The following is a 24,691-nucleotide window of genomic DNA, read 5'->3' as shown; positions in this document are numbered from 1 at the left end:
GGCTTCTGGGAAATCTGTCTGACTTGCTCAACTCATTTTGCGTTCACCTGAGCTGCACTGAGGTAAATAGCTAATAGAGCTGCAGATAGGGTGGTTCGCTGAAGCGCTACGTGGCGAGTTCCAATGTGCTGCAACGTGCATGTACCCAACACACACATGATTAAAAGCCAGAGTTTGGTACGTTAACGTGTGATATCATGGGATTTCACAGGGACTGTGAGGAATGTCTGCTGTCATCAGAGCAGAAAAAAAGGACCAGATGAAGAAAATAAGCCTATTTCCTGCTGGTTGACATGCTGTCAGAATCTAATGTCTTCTCCCAGCACTACTGAGTCAAATATCCAGCTAAATGAAGAGGCTGCAGAGCATGATAATGTGATTTTAGTGCTAGTGTGTAAACAGAGAGCAACAACACAAAGTGAGAGGTAGTTTTTGCCAGTGGCACCAGCACATCCTTGAGTGGAGGAGAGAGCCGCCGCAATGCCCCGATATTCTACTGTAGGATGTGTGTTTGATTCATTATCTCTCCCATCATGATGATTCAGTGCCCCTGAAAGACTTACTGTCCGTCACAGGGTGCAGAGGACCGAGTCTCCCCGTTACGTAAAGGGATTGTTCTTCTCTCTGTGACCTCAAGCTGTTTCAGCTTATCAAGTTGTAAACAATGTGCAACAATAAACCGATGAGCACTGTGTCATCAAGCTGCAGCCCCTTCTTGTTTTATGAGCGGCTCTGGGAGCACAGAGTCAAATGTCAATGACGTCAATTAGGTTGAAATGAAAAGGATCAGACCCGTGGTCCTTCCTCCGTCCCCACCCTGCTGAATCTTATAAAAATAAAATGCTTGTGAACAGGAGACAACTGTTCCAGCAGGAAATGTTCAAGAGGAGGAAACGTTATGTGGAAATTCAGATGGGTGAAAGGAGGAGTGTTCATGATTCACCCCTACTGCAGCCTGACAGTCCCCATCAGTCTTATACTCTCCCGATCCATTCTTCTGAGTGCTCCGAGCCTATACATAGCAACAGTGCACTTGCGATTCACTAGCAAGCCAGTGCATCATCCGCTATCTCTGGCCCTGTCTAACGCTTGGCTAGCCAAGCGGTGCATCTGTAGAGACTTCATGAATAAAAATGCAGCAATAAACTTCGATTCTAATCAAAAACCGATGCAGGGCTTAAATACGGCGAGTTTGCATTGCTCTGTAATCACCGGGATCTCTAAGGTGCCATCGTTTTGCAAAGCGATGATTAATTTCTTTGGGGCTTCATACACATGAGGCTCTTGATCATATAGGCCACGGTTGTCTAAAGTGAAAGCACCAGTAGAGAAATGATGCAAAATGATGACATTGGTGGTTCGGCATGGGAATTTTATGAGTCTTATTACAGTAATTGGTTCTTGTTGTTGAAAAATCTGAAGAGTTCATGCCTGACTGAGTGGAACAAACTGGAAAGAAATTCCCACCTTTGCCCCCGAGTGCGTGTGTTTAAAGAGGAAGGGGAGAAAGAGAAAGAGAGGTGGTGAAGGAGAAAGATAGCAAGAGGCCCCCATAGGCCAGGTTTGGGGTTTTAATAAGAAGCTCTGAAGAAAGAGGCAGTGCCCGCAGGGAGAGAACCTCCACACTGATAACCGCGGCGAGTGTGAGGCAGTGGACACACTCATATTAAAAAGAGGACAATGGCAAGACAGATGGAAGAGAACCAGAGAGAATGAGACCTGATGATCAGATGGCTTGTGTGTGTTTCTGTGAACCAATCCCTTTCACCAGTCTCAGTTCACTGAAAACCTCAGCGGACGTTCTACTCCTTCCCTGGTTTTAATTAAAAAGATAGAGTTGAGATATTTACCAGCAATTAGACAGTTTCTAAACTGCCATTTTGTGCAATATAATGCAGCGATAACATTAACAAGCTGTGGGAAATTTGATTATGTGAATGCAGCATTCTGATATGGCTGTGTTGCACATCAAGTTGCCATATATTGCCTTATTCAGACTGATGTGCTTATTTCAGGATGGTGCATGGAACAAAGACGAGCGCCACTGGACCAAGAGAGGGAGAGACACAGAGTCGGACAGACGGCGTGCAAGCCATCATAATCATGAGGGACTGCAGCCACATTACGGATCATTTTCCTACCTGAATCTAAATGTTAATGGTCAATTAAAGTTGACATTGAATTTTGACCCCTGTGCTCCATTTTTACAATATTTGGAATAAATGTTTTCATACGGGTAATAATACTTGAATCTGTGTAATTTTCCTTTCTCTCTGTGAATCATTCATCCCATTTATGAGTCGCACATTAACATAATGCTCCATACATATATCAAAGTAAGTGCTGCTTGTGTATCGGTGCATACTGATTTGTGAGAAAGACCTGATTTGTATGAAAGATGCATTTTTGAGGTTATTATGATCATTCACTCCATCACAACAAACAGCAGCAAAGTAAGAGGAAAATTGTCCTTGTGAAGATAACACTAATTGTTGGCTGACACACTAACTAGCTGTCATGTCGTTTTATGTTGATGTGTTTCCTCTTTGTTGCTCCACTACTATGTCATGTGATGGACAGATGGTTCAACCAATCAACTTTCAAGTGGATAAAAGTGCCTGCCAAACTGTTTCCACTGTTCCCAGACCTTTCTGTGTAACAAATCATCTTGTGCGGAGTCAAGTGAGTGATACTATGGAACAGTGACAGTCAGGCCTGCACCCTCCTGTTACTGACTGATAACCTAAGCTATTTGGTGTTAAGTACAGCAAAGGTCAAGAGGCCAACTGCTAATTGAAACCCTATAGCCGTAAAGTGTTTACCCGTGCTGGTGCAGGTAGCTCTGTCCTCCCTTGAACAATCAACTCCACCAGTGAAAATATAGGAAGCAAGAATGAGTCAAAGGACCGTTCAAATCCATTCACCTGGCAACCGACATAATCACACCTCTTAACAGCACACAGCAATCAAACACATTACAGCTCTGTAATCTGCAGCCGCATGTATATATGCATGTCACAAAAAAATAGTGTAATCACTCATCTATCAGACGATGTAGACCAAACTTTGTGCAAAATTCTATTTTTGAGTAAATCCGGAGTGAAAGTAGGGTAGTTTTTTTCCGCACTGGATATTGAAGGCATGCAAATTATGCGTCACGTTGCCCACAATTTATCAGCCAATGATCAGGATCCGTCATCCATCAATCAAATGGCTACCATCGTTGCGATATAAACGCCTGAGAAAAAACGGGAACCATTAACCACCACCACCGACACAAAACTCTCTTTCGCCTCTCCTCCCTCTCCCTGCGGTCCATCACTTAGCCTAGCTGTTAGCAAGGTATAACGTAGCTAGCCTACTAGCTAACAGTTAGCTATGTTAGCTAAACACACTTGCACATGCGCACACACACACACACACACACCACAACATCCAATCAAATTTGAAACACTGTGTCCCGTGCCAAACATTGAAATTAGTTTTCCTTACTCGTGCAAACTCATGTGGAAACTCGTGGAAGGAGGCGGGACAAACAGGACAAACGTCCATTTACTCTTCTGTCTAATAGTTTAACCAAGCCAAACAACAGCTCTCAAGCTCAAGTAAGACATATTATAGCCTATGTCTTGTGTCTATATAACCTCTATCTGTTTTAAAAAGTTCTCCTTCTTTGCTGCCTGAATGAATGTAACTGATAACACTGGAGTGCGCAAGTGCATTGTCATGGTTTATTCTGGATCTGCTTATTGTCAATACTGGCAAACTATTTAGGTACTAATGAATTGGTGCCTAGCTTGTAGATGTAGTATGATTCTAAGCAACTACACAGTCCAGTTGTGTGGTGAGGTGTAAAAATGCTCAACATCTGGTGGTTTTACCCAGTTTGATCCCATTTCTTATACAAACTCTGATATTATGCACTTACTTAACCAATACTGACATCATGCAGTATCCAAAGGAATGAGCAGGGTGTTTAAAATTAAACCACTATCTTCAAATAGGAGCTGAATGATGTCTGCACCAGGAGCGGAGTGATGACACCTCCCCCGGCCAAAAGTTACACCACCGTCCCCGGAGAGCTTTCCTTGTAATGAGACGATTTGCATACTGATGGTCAGTTGCTCTTGTTATCACCCCCGGAGTCAAATAAAACCACATGAGCCCCGATGAAGCGAGAGGCAGCAATGAGTTCAGATGTATCAGTCTCATTTTACTGACTGTATTCTGATGCTTAGGGGCGATAACGGTACAAATATTTGGAGATATATTATTCTGTGAGTCATCTCAATGACACAAAAAACAAATATTGCATTTCTTCCAATAAGCTCTGTTTTTTGTTTTTTTTCCAAATGAGTCATAAATGGGAGCATTCACAAAAAGCTAATCCAAGACATTCCCATCTGAGTTGAGTCAAACCTCCTCCTGATGTTTCTGCTGCTCATCAGTCTTTTGCCTGAAGTGATATCAAGCTTTCCTCCCTCGCTATCCCCGGATTCTCTGAGCAAAGCTGCTCCGTATGCACTCCCCTGCAGCCATTACAGCCAAAACCTGGACAGCTGCTCACCTGGGAGACACACACAAACACACAGCTACGCACAGTTAAAGCTCCTGCTCTCTCTGTGGTTTCTCATGTCATGCTGTGGAAACAAAACACTAGCCGTGGTGGAGCGAGAAAGACAGGAGACACCTCTGACTTGAACTTGAGGCTGCTGAAAGCCTCTCACTGGCTTGAACTAGTGAGGTGTCTTATCTCTGCTCTCTCATTGTTTTAGCCACTGATTTTGGCATTACTGGAGAGTCAGAGGTGGACAGATTGGTGCCAGCAGAGTGAGAGAAAGAGAGAGGTGTCCCATTTCAATCTCCAGCTCACATTAGTCATGCTTGTGCTCAAACTGAATCTAGATTTGATGGCGAGGAATATCTGGGGCAGTGCTAGCAATCTGCCACAACCTTCTCCTCGCAGCCTCCTTCATTATATTGGTCTCGTAATTCGTTTTTTTTTACGTCGCTTACCTAAATGAAAGACTCTCCCTAGGACGTTAAAAATTCATTTCAAATGTACTGCAGGATGATATTAAGTGTAAAAATATCAAAGCAGGAAAGGAAAATGTCAGGAAAGTGTGTTGAGTGACAATAAGTGGTGGTTTTGTGGATCTCTGTGTGAGTCTGTGACTCAAAAGAGAATGAAGGGTCTGGAAAGCTGAGAGAGCAACTTTGGTTACTTGATGATAAGCTCAAAAGATTGACTGCCTGCTGCACTTTTCCCTGCCGCCTGGTGAAGGAAAAAAAATTGCTTGCAGTTTAAATAGCATGTTTTCTTAATCCTACTTCACTGGGCAGCTGCAGGCAATCTTCAGATGTTATATTTTCCTCTTACTCTCCCCGCTCGCTCGCTCACTCTCTTTCTCTGTCAGACGGCTGTTAGTGACATAAAGCTACTGCTTTGCCATCCTCTCAAACACTAAGCCCCTAAAACATTGTGTCGGCCTCCCAGTGCTGAGAACGTCGCTGCAGTCCAATGTTGCACTGTTGGCCGTCAGACTGCTTGGCTCCTGGTCTGTGTACAGTATGGTGTGTGGAGCAGGGCCAGATCTGCTGGCAAAGGCCGGTAAAGCTGCAGCCCAAGATTTAAGCTGAGAGACACGACTTGTCAAGCTGAAGGCCAAAGGCCTCAGAATATGCCAGCTCCACTATCAAAAGACGAAACTGCAGCTTTGTGAGACTTCAACAAACACCACTTAGATGGAGAGTCAAAGATACTGAAGCTCTTACTGTTGCCCTACATCACAGGTGCTGTGCGAATTTCTGCACAATAATATATGGTATGGCTGGATTAAATGCAGTTTCGTAAGATTACGTAATAGTGCCATTAAAGTTAGTATCTTACATTACAAAGTCAAAAAATGTTTTTTTCCTTGATTTGTAAGATTCTTCTTGCAAATCTGTGACTTTATAATGTTTTTGTTCTTATGTTTTAATCAAGAAAGGAAACACATCTGTCTGCTTTGAAAAGTTGGAAAGCACAGGCACCATTATGATCAGGTGATTCTGGGCTACAATATCAAATGTTTCCTTACTGCCAAATCTGACAGGTAAGTAGAAGCTCTTCCACTGCAGACATAATGCCTCACAAGCAAACCCTGTGCAGCCTTGTGGTGTCGATGTGTTTCCTTCAACAAATTGCAAATATATAGGTTTTATTTCTCATAGATTTCTCATATATTTGTGACTTTATAATGTTTTCTTGTAATATTGCAGCTGTAAACTCCACTCTCTCTTCCAGCTTGTTTGATTTTACTTATAATATGCTGTCGTAGTTTCTTAAAATCTTACCCAAAATGTTTTGTTTTTTTTTGCTTTAAAAGTAACTTCTCTCTGTAAGTCAATAATAGTACATGGAAATTCATTGAGTTTTAGAGGCGGCAATGACTGGGGGCTGGATGTGTAGGTAATTCAGAGCAGCTCGTTTAAAAAAATGAAAGCAATGAATGTCAACTGTTTTTCTTTTTGGTACTAGAAACTTAGTTCAAAATTTAGTTTCAAATCACAGATTGGAGTAAGCAATGGAAAAATAGTGCAGCATAACAAATAAAACTCCAGTTTCTTTTCTCTGCTAATTAAAACTGTGACCCAGTGACACAGGACAAAACAACTATCATAATTGTGCTTATTCTAAATTCTAGGCAGAAAACAGAACTATTATTATTGGGTTTTTTTGTATTTTTATATCGACTAACCATAAACAGAGTGAACTTGGAACAGGAAGACAGAGTGAATTATCAAGGCTCATGTGCTTCTGTGTTTTATAAGGCATGACATCAGTACTCCCCTCACACCTACCAACAAGCCTCCTCTATATTGGACACTGACCTTGGCCAGCAGTCTGGCATGCATCCTGTTCGTCTAGCCGACATACAATGTAAATGGGTTTCTGAAAATTAAAAATCCATGCTGCCCAATTCAATATAGGACATTGTTCTAGGCATGGGGAATATGCATTAGGGTGTAATGATATTACCTATAGCTCCAAGACGCCCCCCAGTCCCTTGAGGAAATGTCTCCGGGGGTCTAAATACATACCGTACTTGAATATGGAGGTGTGTATGTGTGTGTGTGTGTGCGCACCACAACATCACTGAGAGGCAGCCATTTGCAGCGCTGATGAAGTACAATTTGTGGCACAGGCTAATTGGATGGATGAGAGCTTGCTGCCTAATGGATGGCAGTTCAGTGCACTGACTTGTGTGACATGTTTTCTCGGCCACCAACACACAGTCATTCAGTGGCGATGAGCAGGAGTCATTAAGGAATTAGGGAAAACACGGCGGCAGCAATGTAAAAGCACCACACTGAGCTTAACGCTTTAAGTGTTTTGATTTCTGCACAGTAGCTGGTCGTCTCTACAGTCGTATGTTCTCATTCTGCAAATGCCCTTTCTGTTCCTCTCCCGCTCTGACCTTTTCTCCCACAAATTACATTTCCCCCTACCAGGACCAATATGTTTTGATAGAAATGTAATGTTCCTCTCTCCCCTTGTATCGTCTCACACACAAAAACACAGATGAAACTTTATTTTTCAGTATCTACTATCTGACACACCTTTAATGGAACGGATACGCTCCTATTTCATAAATCCAGATGTCTCCACAAGTCACATTATAGTTCATGTTTTATTTGCACCATGCGCCCATAAACATGACCTTAAGTGTGTTTTTTATGCTAACTACAGTGACTGTAAATGTTACAGTAAGCACAGTGACTGTTTACTGGGCACTGAGTGCTTGTAAAGTGCAGGTGACCTACAGCTCTGACTTACTGTACCCAATGATAACTGAAGCTGCTGCTGCTCTGCTCACATGCTGCTCACCCTGCGCTGTTTGAAAAATAATTGCGTCCATGAAATGCTTGGTACGCCCGCCATCCACACCAAAGACCTCTCTATGATTGACACAAGGGACAAAAATGCATGAAATGTCTTCTCTGTAGTGAAAATGCAGCAATCATAACTCCTATTAAACCATAGCTTCACAATTTAGCAGTATACAGAGTAGATTTCTGGGAGACAGTGCAGTCCTCTCACTTTCCTCTCTCTTCCTCTGTCCTCCCTGATGGATCTCACTCATCACTTCCCTCCATGGCTCCATCCTATACTCTCTCAACCAATTCTCTTCTTTCTCTCCCTCATGGTGGAGTTCAGGGTCTCAGTGAAGGTTCGGTTAATGATGAAGCGCTCTGTCACACATGTGCTCCCGCTGTCTGTGAGCAAACTGTCCAATGCATCAGCTGAAGGTTGGGGCTCTTATTGTGACACGGAAGCAGCTGTGATTTCTTTGTCCCTCACATGAGAAATGCAAAACAAGACCAGCGCCATATGTCAGACCTTGACTAGACTTGTTTGAATTTTCATTATTGATATTACGTATTCTGTGGGCGTGACTCTAATAATTTCACTTTTGCGGTTTGGAGTCACAGAGTGGCTGTCAAGGTGAGTTCAGTGATTTAGACTTTTCAGTAATGTTTAGATTTAAGGTCGCCCCCGTCTAGGAAAGTGTCCTCCTTGTCCTTGTTCTATGATAGCTATTATTCACAGCTCTGATTTCTCCCCTCCGCAGCAGGAATAGTTTACAGACAAGGCTGACACAGTAATGTCCTGTTTTTCAACTGTGTTACATAAAAGTGTGTCATTTTATGTCACAGGGCTTTCTCAGTTGGGTGGTGTTTTTCTCTCTCCACTGTTTGGAGCCATGTATTTCATTTCAAATCTAGGGCACGGTCCATTTCACCCAACAACCTAAGGAAAAGTAGTAATTGGTGCATCTTGAGAAGAAAAAAAACAACAACTGAACAATACCGTTGGCCTTACTGCATGGAGAGTCAACAAAAATGATCTAAACACAAATATTCTACAGGAGTTACTCATTATGCTCAGTGAGCAGCCGTGCCTTAAGTATTTCAAGCTCTTATTCAGATTGGCAAGAAAATGCTCCATGACAAATTAAGTGCTACAAATTGCTCAGTGGGAACAATCTTTAATTAAACACATACCATAGAAATACACTAGGACTTTGCAACAACCAATTACTGAAAGACATTTAACTAAAATCCCTTCACACCCCTCATAATTATAAATACGTATGTATTTCATACGGTATGATGCTGTCACCTAAGATTGTGTCCATAACGATTTCATGTGTTAGTGGGTGTGTTTTGTGGTGTGAATGTACTATGAGATATGGGGGTGAGCATCCCAACAGGACACTTTGCCCCTGGCTCAGCGTTCTGCACAAAGAGAGGGAGACAAGATGGGAGACAAGATGTGCAAATGTGCATGTTTGCACTTCAATCTCTTTCTGGCCTTCTTCCTCACACCATCACACGCTCTCTCTCTGTCTCTCACAGGACAGCAGCTACCTGCAGGCAGTGAGGCCTTGGTTGGCCTTGTAAATGCATTCAGTTCCTTTCTAACAATTCTCAGAGCAAACAGATAAGTTCTGGGTATTTTATTTAATCTTGGCCAAAAGTGACTAATACCTCAGTTCTGAAAAATATTACACAATTGTACCTCTGAGGAAATTACAGCCTTTATCCCTGTATTTTTATTCTGATACATTGCCGAACTTGATAAAACAAACCACTAACCCGATTGTCAAAATATGGTAAAAGTATGGTTTGAAGTACACAAATGTATGTCAATATACACTCCTATTTGGCCAGCGATGCTGCATTTAGAAAGTGGGCATTAAAGGGACTACAAAAAATTCAAGATCTGTATCTGCCTCACTCTGATAACACAATATCATTCGAATAAATTAGACATAAATATGACATAGATAAAAGATAAAATATTTCTTTAAATTCCTCCAGCTAAGGAATTACATTAGAACGAGTCAATATAGTCTCTTAACCAGGTCTCCAACTTCTGAAAGGTCCTATAGCAGAGCTATATATTTATTTGTTATCAAACTCAGTTAAAAATGCAGATCATAAATGAGAAGCATGGAAGGAAGATCTAGGTACAGATATATCCACCCTATGGACCTGTACCATTCCACGTGTGAGAATTTAATAAACAAAGTAAAAAATATCTAACTAGATACAATCTGGATATGCTAAAGTGTGAACAAGGTGACAAGATGTGAACAAGTGGGAGCAGATACAGGAACTCACAGGCAGAACACAGAACAATCTGACCAACATGGCCGTAGCCAGCTATGAGGTCACCAAGGTCCGGACCTCGGTAAAAGTTTCTGTGAGAAAAAAAATAGAAGAAGCAGCCACAGGGCTAAATAGCATGATAAACATATCGGTCAGCTTTTATTTTGAAACGACACGCGGGAAGTTGATGTATCGGCGGAATGCAGAAAACTGAAATTGAGATGACAGGTGCCTGTGGGGGGGGGAATAGGTCTAATAATATAAAAAGTCTAAGTCTACTTTATATAATTGTGGGTCATTTTGATGTAATTATGTATAGCTAGAGGGGTCCAAAGTGATGCATTGTTAAATCATGAACTAACTGTGATAATTTTTTTTTTTTGCATGGGATGAAAGAAACTCAAGAACAGATGAAAAAACTAATAATTGACACCTATACTGTACCGGTCTGGAAAGTCATTTCTAAATCTTCGGGACGCCAGTGAACCACGGTGAGAGGCGCCTTTATCCACTGAAGGAGAACACTAAGCTTAGAACAGTGGTGAAAACCTTCCCTAGATGGCTGCCATACAATTAAAAAAAATATATAAAATTAACATTTAATTAATTCCGGACCCCTCTGGACCTTATAGGACCTCACCAATTTCAAAACCCTGGCTACAGCCCTGCTGACCAAGGGAAAACACGGAGAAATCACACACAGGTGAGACACATGAGGTAATCACAGGAGGGAGGGTGGAGGAAGAACAAGACAGGTAATTTCAAAATAAAATGGGACGGCTCTGCTCTGCCGTTCAAAAAATAGGCCTGTGAATATTCTCATTTGTCCAGGTCATAGTTATCTCAAGGACATTTAAATCGAATGCAACTGGACTTGGTTATTTGTCTAGGAAGACGTTTCACCTCTCATCCAAGATGCTTCATCAGTTCATGTTTGCATCTGACCAGATCCAGGACATGTTCTAAAAATAGTTTACATCAACAAATAAAGGTAACAAACCTACTGCTATGACTATAGCGATTGTTGAAAATGTTGAACTATCCCTTTAAGTAGTTTTAGTCAGTACTATCAACAAATTTAAGTAGGTATTCAAAAGAAATGAGCCCTACAGACACAAAAACCTTCACCTTCAAACACACACATACTGCAAGTGTAAACACACTCTTCTCCAGGGCTGTTCTGCCTTTTGAGGTTTACAGGACACCGTGCTTCTCCCTGTGGCTTTGTGGCCCTGTGGCCCTGATGCTCGGTGCAACATGAAGCAACAGCATGGAGGTGCCTTGGGAGCTCCCTTCCGCCCAACTACACACATCTTTGCGCACATAAACTACTGTAAACACACACATACACACACACACACACACACACACATTCCCCGTCCTTCCCCGAGGCCTCTCCTCCCTCCTCTCTCCGCCTGTCTCAGCGGGAAGGTCACAGGCACACAGTTATCGCGTTCGATTTGATTATGTCTTAATCCAATCAAGCAAAGAAGAGAGAGCGGCATTGATTTTTGAGACATTGAATAATGCTTATTGGGCTTAGAGGCACATGGCTGATTCCTGGACAAGGTTAAGTCCAGGGGGGAAATATCATATCTGTCACTGAGCCTGTCACTGAACATGTTTATGCTTTATTTCTAGATTCACCCTTCTCACTGCAAAATGTAAACAAGCCTGTCAGCTCCTATTGTATTCACATTCATTTTGGGTCACTTTTGTTTAGTAACATTGTCATGTAACAGTAGACTGCCATATGAAACCCGACAACAGCTACAGATTAAACGCCTGGGCAATAATGACTCAGCAGAAGGACCATGAAAGGAATAATCACCGCTTGAAAAATGATAATCCATGCAGAGGGATGGACTCTGGCTTTAGGAATGAAATGGGAGACATATGGGAATGGTTTGCACTTGGAAATTGAGGATTAGGTTGTATCAGTAACATGAGAGGAGCACTTACAATATTGTGGCAGGCTTGAGAGCTAAGCAGCTTTCAGCTATTCAAATACATCTGGAGCATGTTGGGCACAGATGATCACACAATTACACATGTGCATGAGTGCATTAACACTCATAAAGACACATGTGTACACAGAAATCGTAACATTCGATGAGATGTTGAAGCAGAAGCATGTGTGGTTAGTCAGCAGTCTGAGGATGCGTCCTTCAGCCTTCACGCTGTCAATCAGTCAGGTCAGTGAGAGTAACCTCAACTGCACAAAGATGGCCATGTCCTGGAATTACATTTGTTGACCTAGTCCATTCTACACCTGTTATAGTTGTGCAGGGCTCCTGTGTGGATGGTTTGCAGTAAATGAAACCAAAGCAAAAGATGCTATCTTTATAATGTGTAGCCTTTCTGCTTGGAGCCTAAAAAACTGGCCTGTGCTGTTGCTCTGCTGAGTTTGAAGACTGAAGAACAGTGTGTCTGCAGCAAAGCGTCGCCCCCGCTCCTCTTCCCACCCTCCCCGAACAGCAAACAACAAGCCGGGAGATGACGATGACAAGAGCTTTTGGGGAATGGCGAGGCCCACTCACCTTCTGGTTCACCACACAGTGTGCACTGTGATTCTAAACAAGGACCAAAGAGAGACAACAGCAGATTAATAGAGGCAACACATATGTGAAAGTTTATGTCTGTGCATGTGGGTGTGGGGACAAACATTAGCATCACCGCCTTGTATGTAAAAATGCTAACAACTGCTATTCAAGATTCAGCGTTACACATACACTCTCTGTCTCTCTCTCTTTTGCTGTCAAAAACAAATAAAAACAATAAAGCTGAACAAATAGCATGGACAACAGCAGAGCTTTTCTGCTCCTTATGTAGGCCTACTTACAGAGCAGAACCCATGTGCAACATAATAGAAACCCAGCAACCATGCATAATATGACCATCAGCCACATGCGGCTGCATAAAAAGATAAAATGATGCAGAGACAGGCGTCAAATGGAGAAAAAAACAAAAAGAACAAAATGAGACATCATATTGCTTCAATTCATCACTGCCATGTGTGAGAGATGCTGTTTGGCAAAAACTATGAACGCACAAACCTGGGTGAGGCTGGAAATTCAAATCAAAAGCAAAAGAGGCATTGATTTTTAATTGCACACTATCCATCATTTTTTTCATCTACATCAGGACCGATCTTTTAATTTGAGGAAACACCAGGCATTACATGCATCATGCGTTTTCATGTAAACATGGGAGATGAGTTGCTGTTTTTTTCCTTTTGTTAATCAGCTGTTATTATTCTCATGCAAGGCTCAAAATCTAAATCAACATATGGGAGTCGCTGATAATGAAGTATCAGTCTTTCCCAGGAGCCAACAGCGTGTAGGCAGCCTGCAAGAAGTGCTCCAAGTTTATTTTAAACAAACAAGATTATTAAATGGGTTTGTTTTGCAGGGACAGGCACCGGGCATAATGAACAGAATGTTGATGAGAATGAGCGTTATGTCCTCGGGCCTTGGTTTCCACAGACTGTCCCAAAACAGCTGTGGTGTGTCAGTGTTTGTCTCTGCTCCCTGATGTAGCAACGGCCAGAAGAGGCCACATTCCTTTGTATTTAAAAAAAAAAAATCTAATCACCGCTAATTAAGAGGCTCAGTAGATAAGCAGAAAGACTTTTGACTTGACTTATTTCGGTTAAACAGTGACACAGCTGCTTTGATCGCTCGGTACCCTTCATTTATGGGGTACGGAAATAAAATAAAACACAAGGATAAGTGCTTGAAACACTGAAGTGCTGCCATTTCTCCCTCCCTCTCTTCAGATGACCTTGCTCATAGGCATCAAGGGCAGACCAGCAGATGAGTGAAGAGCACTCACTGTTAAAGGCTTGGTAGCTGTCAGTCTGTACAGACTGTACAGTGTCACAGCCACACTGCCCTCTCATCACAGAGCTGCCTGCTCAATCTTACCTTTCTGCAGAAAAAAAATGGTTCTGTTCTTTTTCTGTGCCATTTGACGGATCTGCACACCCCACCCCTGACTGAGTAAGAACACTGCAAACACAATACAGTGTTTAAACACTTAGAAGACAAAGAGATAATGCTGCTGTTATTGACACTTTAGAGAAGCACTTGTATTCTATAACTTTATCGGGATGTCTGCTCTCGGGTGCTTTGCTGGGGAGGCGATGGTTGGAGTCTGTGAGGTGGACCCACACACAAACGGTCTGGCTGGCAGTGCAGTGGTGGACGGCTGAAGCCTGGAGAACATTTACTGGTTTAATTAGTCTTTTTTACTTCCCTTTTCCCTTCAGAATAACTCCACAGACTCAAAGCAATTGGCTCCATTAATTTGTCCTGCCTGTTTAAATCTAAAGCTCTGTTCAATTTCTGTGTGTAGCCCATATTGATCTTGGTTGGGCAGCTTTTACAGTAGGCCATAGGACCAGTTCCTGGGTAATTCTCATTTGCTTTTCAATTGGAGGTGTGAAAGAGCTGCCAGCCTTTGGTCATAAACTAAATTTATTATCACTTTTAACACTTTGAGGATTAAGAAGAAGAAAATGTTTCTGATTTGAAGTGCTAGATCAGTCAGTTTGAACTACAGTATTAGCAACATGCTCAAAATGACAATGCTAAAATAAATTAGTATACTTTTGTTAGTTAGCAAAATACAGCACAGACTTAACGTAATGTCATCAAGTTCAGCTGGTGTCTGAAAGGTTTATCCTCAGAGGACCATTAATGTTTCCACCAGGTTTCATGATAATCCACATAGCCTACTGTATGGTTAAAGTACATCCCATCAAACTTTTCTCTCTGGTTTGAGGTGGGCTATGTGGAACTTACTAGAAAAAACAAAACTACATATCAACATCTAAGAATTAGAATTTAACAAAGGGATATTACACTTATCACAAGGCTGGAAATTTGCGTTTTATTCTCCTCTCTTAAAGGCAGATGAAAAAAGTAAGCCTTTTGAGTTGAGCAAAACCAAGATTTCCAGGAGCTTTAAAGTTAATTTTTCACTTTGATGGTTGCTCTTTCTATCACAAAGACTGAATATTAAACAGAAATATTTCACATTATAAAAAAAGTCAGTCCAAATATCATGCTAGAAGGAGAGTAGTATCATCAGAGTAAACAATAATAAGGGCTGTGTTTGATGATGTGAAACCTCAGCCATGTAGGGAGTTTTTTTCTTGTGATGCTGAAGAAAAGGAGAGAAACATGTTTATGCATACATAACCTATCCAAACGCATAAGAGACTGTTAAAGATCTTTTTCAGATTGCTAATTTCAGTTAGCATCTTCTGAAAGTAGAGTAAAACTCGACACTGGCCTCTTGTTGCTTGTGAGTAAGCTAAAATAGAAACTCACAGGGGTCTGTGGTGTCTCCTGGTATCAGTCTCCAAAGACAACACACTTGGTATAACTCCTCAGCCTGGATCTGATAATGTATTCATCCATAATTAAAGCCTTCATTTCCATATCAGTATGGCTTGCTCACACCTTCCTTGTTGGCTGAACTCTCTTTTACAGTACCTCCTCTCTCTTTCTCTCTTTCTCTCCTGATCATATGATGGGTGAGAGATACAGGTGTTAATTAGCTAGTGCTAAGATTGTTCTTGGCTTTTTCACAAGAATGCTCTATGAGAAAGCAAGGTTATATAAAGCAAGGTGAGACAGGCTTGGAAACTTTGTTAAGAGAGTTGGTGCATTCCATCAACGACCTAGGATACACTTGGAGGAGCGGCCCATAAGCTCTGTTTGTTTGTTCAGAGTCGGGCCAGCACACAGATTGTGAGACATAAGTCAAACAGAGGCCTGTTTATTGGGAGAGGGTCAATAGATAGTCAATAAAGGGAAGTCGTACGGCTCACACAGATGTGCGCTGACACAAATAAACCGACATAATTGTGTACTCACAAGCGTGACCACACACGCAAACAGACTCGCACAATTATACCCGAGTAAATCACAAGCGCAACACACTCCCAGAGCTTGTAGCCTCACCTATGTGGACGATCACCAGTTTCAGTTTACCTTCCCTTTGACTGGCACAGTCCATCTTCAGTGGCACCCCCTTATGCATTATTGTAGGTTAAGACTGAGTTTATGATGATCATCATCATTTAAACTTTAGTTTACCACAAGGTAAGCCAGGACCTCAGTATAGAGCAAAAAAAGAGGGTTTATTGCCAAAAATGTTCATATTCCCTCCAAAGAGGGAAAACAGCAGGCACCTGACATCAAACAGCAAGTGTTTGAAACAAAGCCAGCCATCATGGCTATGTGGATGAAGATGCTGTGAGAACACTACAAACAGCTTCATCACTGTGGTGCTCTGAAGTAAGATGCACCAGAACAAACGGTTAAAACAAAAAAAGCTTTTAGTCGCCTTGTGTGCATAGAAGCAGCAGTGGGCGGTTTGGTGTGACGTGAGTGGGGGGGATCTAAACACGACCTTCAGTCACAAACGCTGTCATTCTGCGGTGAGTAAAAAGCCATCACATGTCAAGATGCATCCCCAGTTTGTTCACAAAACATGCCTGTGTGTGCACATGTGTGGCTGTGACACCACTGATACTTGAGGCAAGCACATCTTACTACAATAAGAGAATTATTATAATACATTCAATACAATACAATTGGATTATTACAGCTGCTGAGAGTTTCTTAGCATTTATATTGTCTTTAAACTGTGCAGTTAATCTATTTGCTATATATAATGGGCTAATAACTGATTTACAGCTCCATTAACACATACTGATAGAACAGTCTCTGTACAAGTCAGCTGTGACACTGTGTCTGGTATTGTTTGCACTTTGTGAGTTTGTGTGCATTTGTGTGTGTCACAGAAAAATGTTTCACCACAGAGGTGTTCTGGAGTAATTTGGCAATGTGTCTGTGGAGAGCTTTTGTCAACATGATAGGTCACCTGGAATTGGATGTAGATTGTTGATGTTTCATCTCTCACCAAAAAAGGATTCAAGAATCTACAATCAAGTCCAGCTGACCTAGATTTAACTTCCTGTCAATTTGATGGTGTCACAGCGGTGCAAGATTTAGTCATGAATCTCTACAGTACATAGTCAGGATCAAAATGAAGGTTGAGTTGGGAGATGTATTGTATGTTGTCCAAACTATGAACCCTGAATATTGACGTATTAATGCTGAAATATCTGCTGAGCACTCATGGGTTGGGACATCAACATGTTGACAGGTGTGGCAGTTGATGTGATCCCATCACAACATGTTGTCTAGTATTCACCTGTGGCAGTTTCTTCCCGGTGCTGTGTTGCAGACTTATAGTGTGATGATTTTAGTTCCTTTCGTAAGCAGATTGTTGTCATACAGGATGCGTTTTAGAGGCTGGATGACCGAATGAGTTGTACCTTTTTGTTTGCAAATAAGAACAATGGTGGATAGAAGATAAAATACAATAAGAGATTGTATCAGCAAATATGAGTACTTTCACAGTTTTATGAAAGATGGGGTTTGTGGCATTTGATTACATCAGAATCCAGTACCGGGTCCTCTAATTTAATCTAGGTAGTTTTATTTTACTTTAACTGAAACTTAAAGGTTCAAATATGATTTGTAATCATCTTTTATTAGCTTTTGTTTGCTTCAAGCTAAACAAGTATCATAATATAAAAAGCTGATTATCAGCTGATTATAGACACACAGACAGACAAACACACAAACACACAGGCACAGAGTTAAATAATTTATAAACTTCTGTCTTCCAAGCAGTTAAGTGCATATACATACATAGAATATGCATGTTCATATGTTTGCATATATGGATGTGCCTGTTTCTATATATAGTCTATAAGTGTTTGTGTGCCTGTGTGTGCATGCACAGTGTCCTGTAGTAGCTACAGTGTGTGGGTGGACACACTGTGTTCTCACTGTGGGTGTTGTGGCACCAACATTTTGTTTAGCATGTTCAGTCCCTGAACCACAGCCTGACTGTGACAGGAGGGAAAGAAAACAGACAGAGGAAAGAGCGAAGGGATGTGGTTTTGGGTTGGTGAAGGGAAGACAAGATCTGTTAAAAGAGGAAGAGGTAAAACATCCCATCATTTTTCCATCAACCCCAAGGGCCCTGGGTCAGATTTATAGGTGGTTTCTCTCACCTCCTGGGAGGTGAGGAAAGCTGAAAGAAGGAGGGAGATAAATATTTTAGTGGGTGGGAGACGATTTAAGTCTAAGTCTGAGACTGTATTTGAGTGATTTGTTAGCATCTAAGTGTTGAAGTGTGGACGGTAGAAGGAGAGGAGAGGCGGATGTATGTAAAAGCAAAGGACAAGTGTGGTCGGACAGATGGAGAGGGATGGTGGGCCGAAGGAGAAGAGAGCGGTATATAGACGGAGGGAGACAGGGAGGCTGGAGCAGGGGAAGATATTGATGGCCTCCTTCACGCCCCGGCAGCCCTCGGTCTTTCTGGAGCATCTATCAGCAGCGCCTGGCCCTGTGGATGACCGTATTGACACTTGCTGATGGAGAGGGGGTGTCGCCATCGATGACATGTCCCTCACTTCTACTTCCGCTACATCTGCACATCCTCCGTCCTCCCGTCATCATCATTTTCTGTAAACTCTTGTTAAGCCTTCGCGTACGTCCGAACTGACTTATGTGGTTGCACATGAGGCGAGTCATTTATTTATAGCTGTCCGCAGCATGTGGAAGGTCAGCTGTCGTGATAGGGTCAGGTATGTGACAGGAACCCGAGTGAGTTTGACAGTCATATTACTGAAGCCTCTCCCAGGTTCAAGCAGGTTTAAAGCCTCTCACTAACAATCAGAGCTCCTCTCACTGCGGAAATCAAACCCCACTCAGAGCATGATATACTACACGTCTGTGTATTATGTTATATGACAGTCTTGACACCTACGAGTCAGTCATCTTACGCTGCAGTCAGTTCCCATTCAATTGAACCCCCCCTGTACTGCGGTATACGTGAAGCATTTCATCATCAGTCTCTGAGAACGTGTCAGACATCTACCCCCCCATCTTTCACTGCGTCTAACATTGCCGGTAGGTAAAACTTTTAATAAAGTATTGTGTCATTTTGTGGCACAAAATAAGGACAGGCAGACAGAGATACGGCTGTTTGAGGTTCATAATAACAAATGATAGGCACAGGGGGGAAACACATGTTTATCGTCATCTTTTAAAGATAAACAGAAATATGAAGCAGTTCTGTGGATTTATTTGAACATAAACTAGTAGATCAATACTGTTGTAGCTTCAAACCTGTAGCTGTGATGTAGTGACTCAGCATGTACTGTAGTCTCTATAATTGATACATAAATGGCTTCCAGGATTACAGAACACAATCTGTATGTAAATATCCAAGAACATCAACTTCCTGAAGTGACTGAAATGAGGCTGAGCAGATGCCAAACTCGCAGACTTATTATCTATTGGATGATGAATGTAATGAATCACTCTGGGGATGATGTCTCATAACTGTTATTTCTAGGAATCAATAAATGTAATCGTTGTCAACCTCTGTTGCAGCTCATTGCCTTCAACATGTGCACGGCATTGTGCTCGATAACAGTGGACAAAGAAGCAGAAAAGAGAGCCTGTCAAGCATGAAAGTAATCAGCAAGGTCAGTGACAGTGGTACTGAGGCTACTGTCTATTATTCTTATTCATTCAGACATTTTGGTTTTCTAGATAGAAAGCAAACCAGACACAGAAAGGACAAAGTGGGAGAAGGGGGGAAAACACAGTGTGTGTGTGTGTGTGTGTGTGTGTGTGTGTGTGTGCGGGGGTTCTCCGCAGGCATGTCTTTTTGCCTCCTGAAACTAGCGAAAAAATGACTTGATTTGTTTCCGATGGAGTTTCCCTTGTTCCAGTAATTTTCAGTTATGGAACAAGGCAGACTACTGCATATCACTCCATTTGCATTAAGAATATGAGACTTGATTGGATTTAGTAATTTGGTTTGCCATGGAAACAAATTTCATGGCACAGAATTAGTCGACTTTCTGATATCCAGGTCCAACGCGAGACAAACCTGACTCACTGAGATGGTTGATTTTCTGATGAACACCTGAGATCTGTGTCTCATAACTCCACTCTCTAAACAAGACCAACTGCAGTCTAGGCTCTGTGCTCTGTGAGGTTAAACACAGTGATGTTTGGAGCTAAATGCAACCTGTTGATGTTGCAATATGAAAAGTCTGGGAATCAATAATACACTCATTGGAATTCATCCCCCGGGCCCAAAAGACACCTGTACCAAATTTGACTGCAATCCGTCTGTATACAGCTTGTTAAGATATTTCAATCTGTGGACCAATCGCTGTCGTTTACTGAAATCTGGCATCAAAAGTCTGGTCAGATTATCTGATTCACATTCTCTTTGATCTGTGAGTTGAGTTGAGAGACTCTTTTATTTCAGACAAGTTCTTGTGCAGCTGTTTGTGTTCAAAAATTATTAAACAAATAAAATATATTTCTCACTGACTGAAAGAACACAAAGCAGTGAGAAATACATTTTATTTCTTTGAATGAGGCTCATTGAAATAAACACTGCATTAGTACTGAAACACAACCTCAGTTATCGTATCAGCACTAGCATAAAAAAACTCTAATGCGACTTAGCTATAATCTCCATATTTGACTGCTGATGCTCATCTGTTATTTCTAAATCGGACTACGTAGCTCACTTAAATAACTGAACAGCTTAGTAGATAGTGCTAAATGTTACAAACACTGCCAAAAGATAAAGAAGAAAACAGTCTTTCTTTGTAGCCTATATCTATTACAATGTAAACATACAGAATAACTTGATTTCAAAGCCCAAGCAGTGTTCTTTCCTTCTACCAATCTCCAACAGGACACACACACTTTCTCACATACAAAGACTTCATAAAGGGGCTGGAGTGTGTGCGTGTGTGTGTGTGTGTGTGTGTGTGTGACTAAGTAGCAATGGCACAGTGTCACCACACTCATCAATCTACTCGCTCTCCCTGAGGATGATGTCATTGGCACCGAGCCTGGCTGGTGGCCCACTGGACTGAGGGTACCAGCTCTCATTATCTCCCGTCCAGATTTATAGGGCTGCCGTGCTCATATTTTTCACCGGGGAACATGGAGGGCACAGAGGGAAGGAGGGAGGGAGGGAGAGAAAGAGACGGGAGGAGAAAAAAGATGGAAAGAAGGAGAGAGTGGGAGTGACTGAGAGCATTTACTGATAAATCACCTTGCCTGACTATTCACTCTTTAAAGAAACCTCTTCTGGCTATCAGCACTTTCAGCACCATCAGATATCAAAGAGAGTGTGTATGTGTCTTATGTGTGTGTGTGTGTGTGTGTGTGTGTGTGTGTGTGTGTGTGTGTGTGTGTGTGTGTGTGTGTGTTCCTCTTTAGACGCCATATGCTTCCACTATGGACAGAAATGCACGTCACTCCACACAGTGGAGACGTTGAAGGTAGAGACTTGCCGGCTGATTCCTGTTTGTTTCCCTCTATCTCACACACACAACCTACGGAGGTTACCACCTGTGCAGATGAGTTATGACTCATCCCGTCTGGCATACAAATACACAAACACTCACGCACACTCATCTGTTCACTCGCTCACAAACCCGCCGTCTCGCCAGTTCTGTCGAATCACAACAAACTTCAAACAGCCCAACTCTCCATGTGCTGGATGCAGATGTGTCGGAGAACTTGGCAGGGCTGAGAAACAGCCTCCTCATCCTCTTCCCTCTTCCAAACTCCCTCTGTCTCTCTGCATGTCACCGTAATGTCACAACATTGTTCCACGTGATTGGGTGTCTGTGTAACGATGAGAGATTGGCACTCGACATCGCCACGCGGCAGATTTCGGCAGGCGCACACCTGCTGCCGTTGGCGCCGACTGCTCCACCTGGGACTGCTACAAGGTACAGATGTAGTAGTGCATGTGTTTGTGTTTGTGTGTTGTGTACACTTCACGAGTACTGTCCGGGGTATTGCATTATTCTCCATCTCCTGGAATGGGCCTAATGGGCCGTGAGGAGAAAGCAGACGAAGCAGGCCCAGAGGCAGCGTATGATGTGTCTAACACCTGGTCAGTCATGTCACCGGGCGGCCATATTGGATGTGTGCCGGGTCCTTCTGCCTCTGCCTCTAACTGTAGCAAATGCATCTTGGGGAATAGCCAGGGTGGCTTCGCTTACAGCAAATTCTTAATCCAAACCCAGTGCCTGCAGACTAGCAAACTGTTATACCAGACAACATGTATTTAAAAACTCTGTGTGGTAAGTACTTTGTTTTGTATAAACAGGCGACATACTTCCATTGGTAATCAATGATAACTCACTGGTTTATTCTTTAAAGTCCAACAAGATTTTAAGGTATTTCTCTTGTTCTTCTCACCGATAGTAGTAGTTTAACATAATCAATATAATACAGTAAATTGTTTATTTATCTTTTCTGTTACTTCTGCGTTGTGAAATTTTCTTGAATCTACATGCTGTTTGTGTTGGAAAGTTGTAAACACAACACTGTTATTTTATCATCCTTTAAAGTTACTACTCGTTAGTGACTTGTGTACATGTTGAATACACGGAATCAACAATGTTATATAAGATCTTTCGCTGCTAAATGGTCACTGTGTTCACCGGCTTGTTGCTAATTGTGTGAGTCTGCTATGCAGGGCATGCCATACAGTTGTTTGTATGTTGTCGTATTTGATTTTTTTTTTTAGATTTCTAATTGGATGCAACTGCCTACTGCTGCTGGAGAAACCACTGATGGGAGCGTTGAGGGCGAATGAAAACAATGATGGTTTGAGCCCTAGAACCAAAACAGTGAGTTAAAAGATGAAGGAATACTCAAGCGAGCTGAGGGGAACTGTGTTGATTCACTGTGGGTTCATTACAGGCGACCCCTGACAAGTCATGCGTAGAAGCATGATTCATTTAACATACAAAAATATCGATCGGAGCGGCTTTAAACCTCACACATCAAGAAGGAGAAATAACAGCAGAGAGCCTCATGCGTGACTGACCCAGGATACTGTGCTCAAGGCCGTACTGTATGTGAGAGAAGTGCCATGCAAATAACGATAAAGGTGAGATGGGACGCTTTCATAGGGCCGTGAATAATAAATTAATTCAAAGCAAAAAAAAAAAAAAAAGAAGCTTGACAGTTCTGTCTTGTGACCTTAAATAGCTACAACACTAAAGGGACCAGAGCCAGCATATAGATGCACAAGATCAACATCAATAAACCACTGACCTCAGGCATGATAGGAAGAGGAAATAAGGATGCACACACCTGTGATAGGCTGGAACCAAGAAGCCACACACACATAAATCAAGCCTGATGGTCCGGAGAGAGGTACTCGCTTTGACTGTACTGAATGCATAAGGATGTGTTTTCCATGCACTGACGCATGGAGATTGAATGTAAACACTATCACACTGCTCACTGGGCTTTCCCTGCAGAGTGATTTGAGCTCCACTGACCTGTTATCGTCGCTCTGCTTGTAACCATGCCACCATCACCGTCAGTGCAGCTTAAAACTGTGTCACAGCAGCTTAATGGGAAACTACTGTTCTCCACGGGATATACCCATTAGATGCTGCAGGGGTGGCTTACAGGGGCAAGTGCTTACAGTGCAAAAGCCAAAAGGCTATAAGAGCTGACACAGGCTTGGACCTGTTCATCTGCATCCCCTTCAAAATAAGAGGCGAGCTGGGGAACACCAGGCAACTGCAGTGCAGTATGTGGCGGGGGAGTTTTTTTTTGTTTTTTTTTAAACAATGTATCACAATGTGATGACTTCAAAAGCCCCTTAATGCTGAAGGCCATGCAATGTGACAACTCATAACTGAGGAATTCTTCAGTGATGCTCTGTGTCCTTCTGTAGCCTAGCAACCACAACACAGCTCATTTTGCACTGCAGTGTACATTACGAGTGGAGGCAGCACTAGCTATAACGCGAGCAAACGTTAGCACGCCTGAGGGATGAGGGATGGCATGTACGAAGAGAGTAAACATAAACAATAGGCACATGTGTGACAGGAAGTGACACAGAAAGAGGTGAGAAACAGGAGGAGAGAAAAGAAAAGGACTGAAGAGACTCACAATTGCCAAAAGCAGCAGACAATCTCCGGCCTCGCACACGAATCTGGAGAGACTTGTACATTGTTTCACACAGGTCTTTATCACTCACATACAAAAAAAAAAGAGCCGACGCAGTTATGTGACAGACTCTCACACACCGTAGCTCTCCCTTTTTTGAAGACATCCCGTTGCCATGGCAATGGACCGGGAGGAGGAGGCGAGCTAGGTGTTTGTGGAGTCTCCTTCCTGTGTGCGAAGTGTTTTCCCTCACACTCTCTTGCTTAGAGCAGATGCATAAGCATAGAGCTAATCCGCCGTCTCCACCAGGACTGATTTAATGTGGCCCACTTCCAGACAAGAAGACGCCCATGGAGGGAGGATGTTAACGCTCCACACTCTCTACTCGATGGCTCTCCTTAGGACCTGATGACTGTGCTTGAAATCAGGGGCTGAAGGATGAGGAAGGGTTTATCTCTGACCGAAAGATGAATATT

General features: G+C 42.4%; 1 protein-coding gene across 7 annotated transcripts in view; it reads right to left on the bottom strand.

Moving 5' to 3' along the window:
* dlgap2a (discs, large (Drosophila) homolog-associated protein 2a) overlaps positions 1–24,691 on the bottom strand; it is a 162,805-nt gene that overhangs the window by 73,440 nt on the left and 64,674 nt on the right. The window contains exon 2 of one of the 7 annotated variants that reach the window (XM_085766847.1): positions 12,699–12,731. The exons of the other annotated variants lie outside the window; for them this stretch is intronic. The gene's annotated coding sequence lies outside the window, so the exon portion shown is untranslated. The remainder of the gene's footprint in view (positions 1–12,698; positions 12,732–24,691) is intronic. 7 annotated transcript variants of the gene reach the window in all.

The sequence above is a fragment of the Trachurus japonicus genome, chromosome 22, assembly GCF_045865225.1.
Source record: "Trachurus japonicus isolate A0001 chromosome 22, Traja_1.0".
Lineage (NCBI taxonomy): Eukaryota > Metazoa > Chordata > Actinopteri > Carangiformes > Carangidae > Trachurus > Trachurus japonicus.
This window is presented reverse-complemented; position numbering and strand designations above follow the sequence as displayed.